Raw genomic sequence first — 11,901 nt, 5'->3', positions numbered from 1 at the left:
ACCCACCAGGTGGTAGCATTGTGTTACTCCACAAACATCACTCTCTGGTTACTGCATTCACACAAATGACATTGTTAATGAGTTCATTGGCAAATGCAGATATCTCGTCTGTGTGACTCTACAGATGACACTTGTAAACAAAAGCGCAGTAAATCTGACTGAGAACAAGTGTTTTTATGGTACTGAAACAGATCTGGTGATGAAATTTACAAGCAAACATTCTCTCATGGCACTTATCTTTGCAAATCTTCATATACAACAAAGATATTATACTGTACTTTACTGTAAATAAAAGCATAGATTTTAATACCTCAACACTCCCTCAGGCCAACATGATGTGATAAAAGAGCACAATGTCATGGATATAGTCTATACGTTGCATGTGCTTATCATTGCATCAATCATAATTGCAAATATTGTGCCTTTGTGCTTGAAACCCTGGATAATGACTTTGAAAGACAATAAAAGACACACAGACATGATTTATGACACATTCCCTGGTGTGTTTGCCTGTGATGATGACTTTTTTTAATATGTCACTCCCTGCCAAATGTTGCTTTAGATTATTCATGAAAATGCAATATACCCTGCACCTCTCGCCGTGTTGCCTGTCAAGATGTTGTTTATGCAACAGAGTCATAAAAAAACATCAGCGGTCATTTTCATATGGAAAACAATAATAAGGAAGTGAAATATTCTGCAGAAACCTCGGCACCCATTGCTTCATTAAAATGTCATTCTGGACAGAGGCAACATCTCAATGAGTTTCTGCAGCAGTAAAAAAAAAAAAAAAATCAATTTCAAGTCTTTCTGTGTCAACAAGTGGGATAAATACACGGGGGCAGCAGAGATAAATTTGTGTTCATGATGTATAGTTCTATTTCAGTTTTCACAAAGATGTTAAATGTTTATTTTTCAAACACAGATAGACTTGCCATCTCACTAAACGTGTGTGAAATTGCAAGTCTAGAAAGCAAGATGTTACATAAGATCAAGATCGGTATTAAAAGTCAATGTCCATATGAAATGCTTCGTCTAACACTTGATCATAAGGTAGACTGAAAGGAGCACACTCTCCGGTGAAAAGCAGCAGCAATGTATTTCTCAGGTTATCGACAAGAATCTCAACAATGTTCTTTTTTTTTTTTGACCTGACAGGATAAGCTATCCCGGCTGTAGATGCACTCCCAGTAGTGTTATGCCCAGTCACCAATGTGGTTGTTGCCTAACACAAACAAAGTGTGAGGTATTCGGAGGTTTGGGTCCGGGGTCCTTTTTAATTCCTTACAGCGGAAACGTCTGTTTGGCGGTGCTTAGAATAAACCCTCCATCTGTCAATCACCGTGGTGAGGCCATAGAGGATCAGAGTCATGGAACACTTGGAAAATGGGGATGCAGCACGAGTTAAAAGAGCATTGATTAATCGACTTATGAGAGCATGGCACATAACACGCTCAGTGAATACCCAAACATGGATTAAAGAGGGCAACCAAGCAAGAAACACGATTCTTCACAGGGACTTTGTAACCTTAACATCAATCATGATTCTGTTTTATCTGCGGATGCACAACAAAACATGCTGCCCAAACACAAAATATATGAATATAAATACAAGGCAGCAGGCAGTAATATGATGAGGAAATTTACAGTGCAGTGCAAGTTAGCGAATTAGAAAATCTTGGAAAGTAGCGGGAGCTTTTAGTGCATAGAAAATGTGTCATTGATTGCAATATTGGTTTGTTGCATAATTACTGGTGTGCATTGGTGTAAACAATATTTACTATTCCACATCATGCTGCCAAGAGATAAAACTGAATAATTTGCGGTAATTACTGAAATGAAATGCTTTTTCCCTCCGATGTAACCTTGATGCTGTACTACTGTGTTTGTGGCAGTGCGAGTGTGCTTGTAAGATGCACAATTGTGAACATTAGGAAGGCCCTCTATTGATGAGAGATGGTGGAGCAGAGGGGAGGGCAGGGCTGTCATCTTCAGACCTGCCTGTCTCTAACAAGGGCTCATCCAATTATTCCACAAGTGCACTTCCTCCTCTCCTCCTTCACTCTGCTCTGAGTCGGAGTCCACTTTTCAGACCACCTGATCACTCTCCTCGGCTCTTCTTCTCCCCCTCTCATCAGTGCACTTCGCCCAGTCACAAGACGAACTGAATCTCTTTGGTTTTGTGCGGTGCAGAAAAAGTAACCCACTCATGCCTTACCCGCCGCGCACATACTGTATGCACACGTTTGCAAAGGGATTGTATCAATGCTCAGTTAAGTGCAACAAATACTGGCCTATTCTACACCAGCAGGCTTTTCACCCACCCCCAATCACACAGTCACAAAAGAGGACATCAGCAAGGACAAAATGTGTCTCATCAAATATGTCACAAAAACAAGTTGAAATGAATAAATCATTTTTGTTGGCATGTTGTATTTGCTCGAGTGCAAGTTCTCCCTCATCCGATCAATGTGTTGCCGCGTGTAGCTCTTCCTTCACCATAGTGGTCCCAAAAAAGCAAACTGGTCCAGACCCAAATGTGGCCCCCGGAAAAGAAACATTTGGAACCCATCCAGAAAGATTACGCCCCCAAACCACTCTGTCCCGCACCGTGTTGCTCCTGTCGAAAAGCACCTGATGATGTAATGCTGGTCACTTGAAACAAATCACCAACAAGCGGGCATCTGCTGTAAAAGGCGGTCATGGACTATTTTCAGTGTAAAACGTAACCCAACTGGTTGTAGTACCCGTATTGCACAGATTTTTGCACAGACATTTTTTTTTTGTATTTTGAAAACTACAACAAATTGGCAAACATGAAACCTATCCACCTCTGTAGGTGGATATAGTGAAAACAAGCAGCAACCTCAGTACAGCTGATTTTTTTTTTGCATTTTTCTGCGTTCTGCAGTTGTGGTTTCTGTGTTCCACATTGTTTTACTGGATGATTTTGTATGTTTTTGCCATGTTTTTCTGGGGTTTGATGGATGTTTTTTACTTTGAGAGTCCATGAAGTCCTGAAGGGACAAACGAGGAGGTATCCGGGCGAGACTCACAGCTAAGCTACACAGGCCTTCTATTGTTCTGGCTAATGGACGTTCACTGGAGAATCAAACAGATTAACTGCTAAGATCTTCCCAGAAGATGGTGAAAGACTCTTGTGGAGTGGAGGGAGCTGCGTAGGAGGAAGAGGAAGGAGGAGGTGGAGCTGGCCAGTGCAGGACACCACGCTCTGAAACAGGGACAAACCCAGGAGGCGCTGCACCGTTTCAGAGGACCAGAGGAGACTGAAATCAACCAGGTTTCCTCCAGGTGCTCCGGTTTCCCCGACCTCCAAAAACATGTCAGGTTGACCCACAATGGCGGTGCGGCTTGGGACTTACACCTGAACACTATTTGTTGTCGCTTGTGCAATGACAAATAAAGCACTTACTTACCATTACGGTTAGGTCCTTTATACTTTACACATAATATAGTAGCGTGTTTGACTCTCCATCTCTTGGAGCTCTCTCGTAGCCTCAGCTGTAGAGGCTCTCCCAGGGGGGGACCTGGGCCGCAAAGCTCATGGGTGCTGCACAGCTGGCACCCAAGGCTCCACAGAGAAACAGAGTGAGCGCATTGAGCCAACCATCCAAAATGATCCAACTTACCCACGTCCAGTTAGTCCAGTGCCAATGTTTGTTTGCATTGCATGATTACAAGATGGATTTGCGTTGTGCTCCACCGGTGTTTTTCCAGCCTGCCTACCCAGACGCCAAATCCTCACAGCACCGACATCATTATGGCAAAAGGATTCAAGCCAGTGGGAAAGAAGTGTCCAATAGAGGTAAGCAAACAAAGCATCCGCAAATACGTGGCATACTCCTTTTCATCTTTCATCTTCATTGTGTGTGCTTTGCTCTAGATGTGGGACTAACAGATCCAAACCAAAAGCTCTTCCCGGCTCTTCTCATTGTGGGCTGGGTGGTGTGCTGCACAGCGGTGGTCTATTTTGTCTACATATTTGCGTGGGTATGTCGCCTTTCTCCTTCTCTTTATCGGCTCCATAATTCCATTTGAATTGTTTGGTTTGAATTGTACTTTTTTCTTCTTTTTTTGCTTGACAGAAGAGAGGTTTTGGAGGAAGAATCTAAAACCAGGCCAAATGTATGATCTTCTGCCAAGACACAAGAAAGAAAGTGTCTTCTGTGGTCTTTTAATAGTTAAATATCCATTGGAAAGTTGCAAATGTTTGATAAGCAGTGTTTAAAGAAATTTACCTTTTTCTTTATGCTTGTTTGGTTGCTTTTTTGTTGTGGTTTATTGTATAAGAAAACTAACCTCACCCCGTAAACAATGCTTTATTTTGTAAAACATAATTAGTTTGATATTTATACATTTATAAAGCATATTTCAAGTGAAAAGCACAGGCCAGATGTGCTCGGGAAGAAAATCAGTTACAGTACATTACAAACCATGCGTAAATATGGCATTTTGAAGAAATCATTTAGTTTGACAATCTTAAAAATGTCCAAAAGAAAGGCTTGTTTGAGTCAACCAGATGTGTTTTGAAGTGTGATAAAGCGGCGCAGATGTGGTGAATGAAGTACTGTGACTAAATATGATTTTGAAGTCTATCCTTAGTTTGACGGGTGACCAGTGGAGAGATGACAGAATGGGTGTGAAAGGGTTGAAAAGCAATAGTTTTGGTTAGAACTCTGGCAGCTGCATTTCGGACGAGTTAGGGTTTGTTTATTGATTGTTTTGGTAGTCCTGAGAATAAAACAATAGTCGATACTGCGGGAGATTGATGCATGAACCAGTTTTTCTGAGAGGAGCGGAATAGGGGACTTTTGCAATAAAACGGGGTTTTGGAGAGTTTATTGATGTGGTTTCTACACCTGGGGAAGAGTAAACATTTTGACCAATATTTTTCTTCCTCCCCGCAAAAAGGAGTTAATTACAGCAAACCCATCCATCCACGGATAGTTCCAAAGGACAGTGACAGAATAATTGGCTTTTTCACCATATTTTCTTCAAGCTACAGTTATTTAATGGATGGATTAAAGGTTTAATCTAAATGACAGAACGTTCTGGGTTTCAGCTTTTGTCCCACTATACTTTTCAGCCCTTGGAAAAGAGACTGATTTGTTTTAAGAAGCTGTTATTTTTATGTAATCTTCAGAGTCTGTACTTTTAACCCATGGGAATTATGTAATTGTAGCTTGGTTGCTGTCTCATTTTTTCAGGACATGAAATGTAATACGGTTAACAAAAATATATATTGCGCAAGTTGTATTTTGTTTATCTCTCCATAAATCATAATATGATATAGTGACTCTTCTCATTTCATCTTGCTCAGTTCAACTTAAGTTAGATGATCAATTTGTGTACACTATGCCAGGCCGGAACCCCATTACAACCATGTGAACAATCCCGGATGCCAACTGTGTAAAGCTTATTAAATATAGTTATACCATGGTGTGGGTGAATACTCAATTCTGATTGGCTAACTGGACTGTGTTAAAACTGTATAACTGTGCATTGTGGCGAGTTCATGTGGTCCTATCGTCCTAGCTTTTTAGTTAAACACTGCTACTGACATCAACTTTTGCAAAAAGTTAATTTACGTGATATTTTTTTTTAACTTACAAACTAACGTTTAGGTTTTGAGACCCTGACGTATTTAAATGATTAGCTCAGCTAAGCGCTAATCAATGATAAAAGATCGTTTTTATTTGATGACATCAAAATCCCCACTTTCCCACATAAAACCCACATGAAACCAACTGGGGGACAATGACGTCATCTCGGGGAGACAAACACCCCAGTCCACATGGATGCACCATTAGTCCGGCAATAGTTAAATCATGTTCTATATCACTCCACTGCGGCTGTTTCCAACGACAAACATTTGACTTGGAACTAGTTTCAGGTAAAAGCTTAAAACTTAAAATTACTCCTGCCCCGGACTTTAAAAAAAAAAGCAAACAGGCCACAATGAATGGTTTCAGTTTGTGGGACCATGGTATAAGTGGATTAAACAACTCAGAGCTGTGCTTTATACAGTTTTAATGCACGCTGGGCATTAAAACTGTATAATGCACAGCTCCTGTTTGTTGAATCCTTACATAATTTCAAGCAAAAAATATTTTGTAATATGTATTTGTTATTTCACCTCAATGCACAAATCTATGCTGTTCTCAATAAAGAATTAAACAAATACACAATCAAGAGTTTTCTTCTTTTTTTTTAAATCTTGCATTCATTTTAGAACCGCCTATATCAGTGTCCACGACCCCCATTTTGGGCACAACCCCCACTTTGGGAACCACTAGGCATCCTGAATGTGCACTCCAGATGTCAGCAAAAGACGCAGGTGAAAATGAGGTGATAGAAACCGCAGACAAACACCGACCATGTTTGTGTGAACCTAATCTGTTTACCTAAATAACCAAGCACATGTTATATCTCTGCATTTATAGGGCTCTCCAGTTATTACAGCATCTGCTCTGCTCAGATAGATGGTTACGCAAGGACACCACATGCTCGTGGCTTCAAGGTAGCATGGGTTACAAACGTTTACGGCATGCAGATGGTACAGTGGAATGCAATTTTCTTTGGGCCAAAAATTGCCAAAAGGTATAGGTTGTAAATGATTTAATGTGTGCCATAAAAACAAGAAAGAACTTTGTAGAGGTTATTCTTGAAAAGATTTACAGTGAACTTATTTCAAGCCACAATGTGTTAGTGCAATGGATACTGTAAGTGCAGCTCACAATAGTTAAGAGACATGCTCAAAGTGAAGTAATTAGTAAATTAACCTGCATTGGACCAAAAAGACTGAGGAAAAGTGTGGCTCACATTTAAAGCTTATGTGCAAGCTTCGAGATCGACGGTAAGCAAATCAAATCTGAGTAAATGGAAAGAGGTAAGGAAAGAAAGGCATCTGAAATAAAAAGAAAAAACATGAATATATGTATTATGCAAATCACAGCACACTGCACAGTTCTTTGGTTATTCTTTGAGTGGAAAGACAAAGCATGCAGAGGAGGATACAGTTAAAGAAAGTATATGAAGATATTTTTATGGCATGTGTCCCAATGTGCAGAATATCAGCACAAGCAGTTTATGTGACCACAAGATATGGTGGGTGCTTCAAATAAAGGTTACTCTACTGTATCACAAAATCTAATGAGAAGTGCAACCGTATAGATTTTACAAGTAAACCTGCTGTAGCGCACATATGAATCCCATGTGACTTTATGACAAACACCGACATTTGCTCTGGCCATTACTGTGTAACTGAAGAAGCTTGTAATTTTTCACAAGCACCCCACAGGTAGCGCCCTGTGGCGGGTTTATTAAGCCATGTGCTTAAATGGGGTCAGAAAGGTCGCTGAAAATGAAGCTGTGTTTTTGTTTTACTTCCAGCCACTTATTTCAATAAAAAAAAAAAAGAGCTTTGAGAGCATTTTATAAAGGACTCGGCTGCCTACTGGTGACCTTTAACAGTGAGCGCACCCTGGGAGAGCACTATACAGCGAGAGTGAAGTCCAAATCAAACAACATTACCGTTCCACTTTAATTGTGCTTTCAACACATTTTATGGTATGGATTTGCTTCAACGCACATCTGAAAGATATACGGTGTCATATGGGCCGCTGTGATTCTTGAAGCACACTCTCACACATGAAGCATTCCTGAGGCAGCATGCCCACTGCCCCCACAGACATACCACCGCCCCACTGCTGGAGTCACACAGGCTCTGCAAAACTGAGACACTTTATGGAGGGCAAATAGTAACAATGTTGCATGGGAAAGGTTGGTATGATCGCTAACTCTAACTCTTTTAACATTTTTTAACATGTTAAATGCTTAAACCACTGAAAGGACATGCTAAATATTTTCTTGTTGGTTCAAATGTGTCAGATTTTCCCCTCAACTGATATCCCCCCCCCCTCTGTATTGACTTGATAACATGTTTTTACTAGCCATGCACATGATTTGTCTGTCATAAATTTGAGCAACTTAAACAGTATATCTACGGTCCCGGAAGTCAACTTCATGAACGATTTAAAATGCATGTTTTTAATAAGCATAATAAGTGGGTAGTTATTTCCACAGATCTCTGCACATTATGCTTTATTAATAATAGATATGCTTCTTTCTTTTCAATTCATTGAATTATACTGTATATTATAACTCCTAATTTACTTTCATACATTCAGTTTACACTCCTATTAAAAATACATATAAACATGTTGCCATCTGCAAACATCCCTATTACTTATTTTATTCAAGTACTTTACAGATGATTAATAAAGTCTAGCTTTTATCAGCTCAGGCAACTGTCCAAGGCAAAACTGTTTGTTCCCTTGCAGCATCAATTTCAGATTTTAATTCATGCTTTCATCACAAATCATCTATTGCAGCACACTTTATGTCAGGCTCAATTAGTCTCTCATCTGACTACAACTTGTAAAAGCAAAATGCTGCTGCTCGGCTTTTAACAGGCACCAAAAGCACGTTTCAAAGAGTGTTGAGTTTAAAATTCCTCTAGTTGCTTTTAAATGGCTTCATGGTCTTGCTCCTGTTGCAGCTCTATACCCCTGGCCGCTCCCTCAGGCCAGCAGATCACTCCTTGTTGGCTGTTCCCAAAACAAATAAGAAAACCAGAGGGGACCATGCTGTCACTGGTCCTAAACTGAATGCACTCCTCCAGCACCTTAGACAGAGTCACTTGTTATATTTTGTATTTTTACTGTTCCTTTTGACTTTTAATATGCAATTTTACTGCTGTGTTCAGTACTTTGGTTGATGTTTTTAAAATGCTCTATGAATAAAGTTGGATTGGTTAAACTGCTTTGGCCCCAAGACTCAGCCTTGTGGAACTCCACAGACAATATTTAGTTTGAGTTTTGATCATAATGCTGTCATTCATATAATAGCTTTTAGATTATCATAACACTAAACTTCTAATTCAATATCTTCTAGCAAGTCGTTGATTGTTGTTTTATCTCCAACAAGTCCTCCAAATCCATACGACACAAGTGGTCGTTTGTCTTATCCCTTAATTACGACCATATAAGACGTTTGCTAAAACAGCGCCCCCAAGCTCCCATTGAGGGGATGTACATTTACATTACATTCAACCCGATTCAGAAACGACTTTATTTTACGTAGTGTTTTGCGATGACGATTCCAAAACACAAACGCAAAGAAATAAATCACAAACTGGCAAAATTAGCCCCACATGCACTAAGTAAAGCCGTCCCAGGTCTTCAGCCCTGCCACACCTGTGGAGGAACTGAACGTCCAGCGGTGCCAAAGGCTCTCCAAGCGCGCTCTGCGCTATTACGCATCGCACCTCCCCAACCGCAGCAGCGGCTACAGGTCACCACCCTCATCATTTATTATATTATATGTGTGAGCTATAGGTTATCGCCATTTTACTCACAACAACAGCGACACCAAAGCACAACTCACCATTGACGCCTTCGTTTCTTCTCCTCCATATGCGTCACTGCCAACTCCATAAACTCTCCTGTCCGCTTCCATCTCTGTCCTCAAACGTCCTCGTGTCTCAGACTCCGTGTCTCCCGTACGTCCGGTTGTCCGGTGACCGCGGCGAGCCTCGGATCCGCCCCGGGTTCCAGTGCGCATGATGCGGAGAAACTCCTCTGTCGTCCCGGCAAAGTCGGGCCTCGGCTCCGCTGCTGTTCTCCACAAAGTCCCGCATCTCTTTCAGAGTTCCTCTTGAAAAGGTGCAGCCAAATGTCCTGATCAAACTGATGTGGTTCATTTCTCCGCAGTTTCGTCATTTAAGGATAAAAATATAAAACATCACAGCTGTGTTTAGCTCGCGGGTTTTTCCAACTAGATTTGACGGACAGGCGCTCTGTCCAATGAAAACACGTGAATCAGCTCGAGGGCGTTTGGGCAGGTGAGCCTGCGCTCTGATTGGCTGAAGGGTCTGCTACGTCATATCCAGTAATATTTGTTAATAATTATCATCATTATATTATAAACAATCTGAAATAAACTGTTGTAAAGCATTTCCTCTGATGTTTGTGATTTATATGAACAATGTTACACATTTTATTATTTTTCTATTCAAAATAAATTTCTTGGTCATAATAATCATTCTACCCATATGTGTTTCTATGACATAATGAGCTAAACACATGAGTGCAGATAAAGGTTAAGATCATTTATGTGACATTACAAAATGTGTCTCTGCATTTGGCCCCTCCTTCGACTGAGGCGAGCCGTCAGTGGGCAGGAGCGTGTAGCATCTGGGGACCATCTCCAGATGTGGAGCAAGGCTGATGGTCAGAATCACCTGCTGGAGGATTCACCTAATGCACATGTTTTATGTTTAAAGCAAATGTAATAGAGACACTGCAGATGTGGCACTTTGTGTTCAGTGTGAATGTTTTGTCATGTCTGATTGTGTGTGCGCAGATGAGCGGCTCTGTCGCCAAGAAAGAAGACAAATCCCCCTCTGGGGCTAAAGACGTTTATCTTATCTTATTATATCTTATCTTTTGTTGGGGTGCAGATGAACTCCACACTTAAAGGGAATTTAACCCAGGACCCTCTTGCTGTGAGGCCAGAGCACAAACCACTCAGCCACATGAGCCGCCGTCATGTAAGTCATACAGGCGACTGTCAAGTATGTTTTAATAAGATATAGAAATGTAAACATGACTTTATCAAATAGTAACATATGAGGGTGTTGCATTATTTCTGATCTGTTTTAGGAACATCATCATCATTCCCTATGATGTAAACTCTAGTGAACAGCTGCAGGGACAGATGTGCTTCATGGAGTTCTGGACAGTCCAATTGTGTCCAGTTCTTTAGGTTCCTTTGTGAGCCGGTGTGCGACACTGAGATGGTCAAATGTACACGCTCACTTTTATGTTACATGACTTAACACTGGTGATCCACATGTGGCTGAGGCTCCTCCTGTGGCTCCTCCTGTGGCTTCTCCTGTGAGCTCCACCGACATCACATATGATCAACCAACACACACATGCACCACATGGATGTGCGAACCCTCACGGTCCAGATGAAACGTGACATGATGAAAACTATAAGAATTATGTTTTTGTTTCTTAATTTGATCATAACCCCTGAGTAAATGTTTGTCTAATTAAGGTTTAGTGTTGATAAAGCAGAGAAAAAACATAAAACAATGTTGAAAATTCGGATATGTGTAAAAAATACCCCAGAAAAAAATAAATCACAATTATTTTGATAAGACACAAGAAAATTAATACAGGTTTAGATTCATTGTGCTTTGATTCATTTTCATTTTTTTCTTCAGTTTGCCGCTTGCAGATTTACTCAGTAAAAAGAGAACTATACACTCGAGTACAGATACTACTTCAAAATAATATTACTTGAGTAAAAGTAAAAAACTCAAATAACAATTAAAAATATAAATAAATGGATCCCAGAAAGAATTTTTATTGCTGCGGTAAATATATAAATGCAGAAGTAGTAGATAATAAGAAATGTACAAATAAATCAATCAAATCAAATACATAAACCCCTTTCTTTTTTCTTCCCTCCTGTGCACCTTTTGCTATAGGGTTAAATCCTGCTTTAGTTCATATAAATCACGGCATCAGAGGAAATGCTTTACAACAGTTTATTTCAGATTGTTTATAATATAATGATGATAATTATTAACAAATATTACTGGATATGACGTAGCAGACCCTTCAGCCAATCAGAGCGCAGGCTCACCTGCCCAAACGCCCTCGAGCTGATTCACATGTTTTCATTGGACAGAGCGAGTGTCCGTCAAATCTAGTTGGAAAAACCCGCGAGCTAAACACAGCTGTGATGTTTTATATTTTTATCCTTAAATGACGAAACTGCGGAGAAATGAACCACATCAGTTTGATC

Source organism: Gobius niger, assembly GCF_951799975.1.
Source record: "Gobius niger genome assembly, chromosome: 1".
Taxonomy (NCBI): Eukaryota; Metazoa; Chordata; class Actinopteri; order Gobiiformes; family Gobiidae; genus Gobius; species Gobius niger.
This window is presented reverse-complemented; position numbering follows the sequence as displayed.